Source organism: Lactuca saligna, chromosome 7 (assembly GCF_052625555.1).
Source record: "Lactuca saligna cultivar CGN05327 chromosome 7, ASM5262555v1, whole genome shotgun sequence".
Taxonomy (NCBI): Eukaryota; Viridiplantae; Streptophyta; class Magnoliopsida; order Asterales; family Asteraceae; genus Lactuca; species Lactuca saligna.
The window spans coordinates 161723893-161727733 of NC_136423.1; the positions used below are offsets into that span (position 1 = coordinate 161723893).

At 27.1% G+C, this 3841-nt stretch overlaps 1 long non-coding RNA gene across 1 annotated transcript; it reads left to right on the forward strand.

Moving 5' to 3' along the window:
* Window positions 1-759: 759 nt before the first annotated feature.
* Window positions 760-2014, forward strand: LOC145005771 (uncharacterized). Its single transcript, XR_013662674.1, has 3 exons — window positions 760-1200; window positions 1288-1337; window positions 1547-2014. It is a non-coding gene; the product is annotated as an uncharacterized LOC145005771 (long non-coding RNA).
* The last annotated feature ends 1827 nt before the right edge of the window (window positions 2015-3841 follow it).

A 3841-nucleotide genomic window follows, 5' to 3' on the forward strand; every position in this document is an offset into this window, starting at 1 on the left:
AAATCATATTACTTTTTATTAAACAATATATTGTAATTAATACTTTTTAATTTTGATATAGGCAACAATGTAAATGTTTATAGTGGATTTGTTGGATTTGAAAAGAAATCCTTTTACCTTAAAAAAATTTATATACAAAGTGAGAAATCATTTTATCTTAAACTATTTTTAAACAAGTTTACAAATATGCAACTTCTTTTAAATTGTTAAATGTTACTATTCTGAATTGAAAACAATATTAAGAAATGTGAAATGATCTTATACAAAACGAGAACATACAAACAGATATTCATGATTTCAATGTTTAAAGTATTACCATCACAACCACCTTCTCCTTTAAAAATTTTCTTTAATATATTTTTTTTATTTAAGTGTATTTATATGTATTATTAAAACTATTAATAATAACAAATTTAAAAATTAGTTTACTTGTTTATATTTTTAATAAAATAATAATAATAATAATAATAATAATAATAATAATAATAATAATAATAAAGTTTTTGTTTGCAGAAAAGTCATAATATTTTTTTTTCGGAAAAGTCTCAATATTTTGGATCAATTTATGAAATAGTCCCAAATTAATTTGTTACCGGTTCCAACCGGTTAAAAAGGATCAAAATGCTAACTTTTACCGGTTTTTAGGACTTTTTCGTAAACAAAAATTAGTATAGGACTAAAACGTAAACCAGACCAAAATTTTAGGACTTTATTAGAGATTTCCCTTACAACTCCCAAATATTTTCCTTATCCGGAACATTCTCTCATCTCCCAATTGAAGGACATAGCTAAAGAAACCCCTGAAACATTGCAGATTTGGTACATGGTGTTTTTTTAAATATTTGCATTTGATTCATGATTGGCTCTTTTTAATTATTGCAGATCTATTCATCTTTACATTTTTATAATTACAATCCATTCAAAATGTTTTGATTTTTCATTTGAAATGAACACCTAGAGTTGAACGGGTAAGTATATTACTAATGTTTTTTGTTTTTCGTTTTTTGATTTCCCTCATTTGAAATTTTGTATTTTTGGTTTCTTATTGGTTTATGTCTTCATTTTCCCAGAATGAAAATGAAGACGTGGAATCTATAAATGTGTTATTGAGTTTGATTTTCTTTATTTTCTTCATTTGGATAATATTTTATCAGCTTCTAATTTGATGAATTAGTCGCGCCATAACCTGGGCATACAGAGGTTAGTGGGTGATAAATCTCAGATTGACCTCATAAATGTTTTGCTATTAATTCTTTTTAATATTTTTTATTTGTATTTCTTATAAAGTGTAGAGAACTAGAGATCGAGATTAATTGTTAACATTTGGTTCAGCCAAGGTATGAAATATTCACGGTATCACCGCAATCATTTAGTAAACTTTTTTTTTTTTTTTTTTTTTTATCAAATTAGTTTTTTTTTTTAAAAGAGGTGATCCATAGATTCAATAAATTTTAAAATTTTGTGATGTATTTTTGTGTCAATGTTCTTAAGAGATCTATGGTAATAGATTTATGTTAGCTAATGTATATTATGTTTGATTGAATAGATTACTTACACATGATGATGGTTCTAATACATGAATAGGTTTGTATCAATCTATTTATAAAACTTTCATTTCATTTCTTATTTATGCCGATGTACTTAAAGGATTGGTAGATTATTATGCGCAAGTCTGTTGCTGATCAAGTGTCCTTGTGGAAGATAAGGTGTTCAGTGATCAATGATCATGATTATTCTAGACGTGACTTGAAGAGAATATGTGATTTAGGTTTTATTTATAAGGAATGCATGATTGAACACAAAAAAAACAAGTGGCTTAAAGAGAATATGTTTGAATGGTAGATATGGGTTTGGTTTAGTTGGTTTGCATTTGAGGTTTTTACTTCATTTTGGTTTGAAGACTAGATATTGGTTTGGGAGTTGAAGTTAAGATCTGTGTTTTTTTTTTTCTTATTGTGGAATTTTGGGGTTAGATTTGTAGATATCTACATATACCAAATCTATAAAAAAATCGATTAAATCTTTTGGTTTTCTTGCAATAATCTCGTTTCTGACTCTTTTATTCATATTGTGCATGTTATTGTTTTAGACCAATGGAACCAGGATTAAGAAAACATCAATGTTTCAGTACTAGTTGTTATTCACTTTCTGATATTCGAGTATGTTTCAGATCTATGTTATATATATGTCAAGCTGATAAAAAGATTAACATGTTTATCACCTTTTAGATGGAATAAGAAATCTTTATGTTGATTTTACTACTTTTGTGTCATCGGTTTGTGCATAATTATTGGATCGCTTAAGGTACGAATCGTTAGATTGAAACAATTCGCCTCTTTGTAAAATATAATTATGTTGAAGCCTACCAAAGATTTTGACCAAGCGGAAGTTTACACATCAAATATAATGTATTAAATATAATGTATTGATAAGTTTTACATGATATGCAAAAATACATTTGTATTTGGATATTATTGATATATTTCCTTTACCCAAATTGTGTTGAAGCCTACCTGGAGCTTTTGTTATCAAATTAGTGTATTTTAAGAAGATACTTACCCAATTTGTGTGATTCTAAAAATATTTATCATTTAAGATAAACTTTATACCAAATCAAAATTAGAAAGTAAAACAAAAAAAGAAGGGAAATTGAATTATCAATATAATTACATTTTGGTTTTATTCACATTTAGGTAATTTTTTTATACACATCTAAATAACGAACTTGTTGTAAATGTTCACATATGACTATTATAACCAGTTGTAAGTTGTTACAGCCGGTCATAATGGTCATATCACATATATGAACGTTTCTAACATGTTCGTTACCTACATATATACAAAAAATAAAAAGTTACCTAGATGTGAAAAAAAAAAAAAAAAAAAATTACCTAGTAAGTCAATTTCCCAAAAAAAAATAAACAAAATGCCAATTAAATGTATCATTTCATTTACCTATAAATTTCATTTACCTATAAGACACTTCATTTAAACTGATTTTGCTAGGTAGAATTAAATCTAACTTTTTAAATAATATTGTTCAAAATCTATTTAAAGTATAAAATAATCAGTTTTACTATATATAATGCAAAAACTAAAATTTAAATTGATATATCGTTTTACTTTCATTGCAAAAAAAAATGTTATCTTATTTAAGATTATATTATGTTAATACACAAAATTAAGTTATTCTAAATATACCTTAATATATAAGAAAATTTCTTGGAAAGAGAAATTTATTATTTTTTTTAATGAATTCCAACTCAGTAAATTTTAAATAATTAAAATAGGTTGTTTTTTTATAAATAAATATTAAAAATGATTTTTTTTCGTTTGTTGGGGTTTTCAAAGAACAAATAGGACAGATTTAAATTTGATTTTGATTTTGTTTGTTAGGATTTTACGACAATTGAGAGCATAGCCTAAAGTGTAGTCTAATACTTACATCCGAATTCAAGATGTGACTACACGAACTATTGAAGAGTTCGAAATGTATTTTTCTATATAAAATGTTACATTAAAAAATAAAAAATGTAACCAACAAAGTTGTTATATAACACACACTAACAATAGAAACACACACGCTTTGCCCGGAACAGGAACACAACCAGCCACCTCACGGTGGCGTATTGCGATAGCATGGGTACGAACGGCGGCAACAACAGTGGCTCACATTGGTGGCAGCGTAAACGCTTGGCGGTATCGGTGGTGTGGCTGATAACGGGACAAAAGAGGAAGAAGGAGTGACTACGGCATGGAGGTGGTGGTTATCCGTCACCGGAAACAACCACAAATGGGCTAGCTAGCTCGATCTTTCATTGCCCACGGGATGAACATCGGC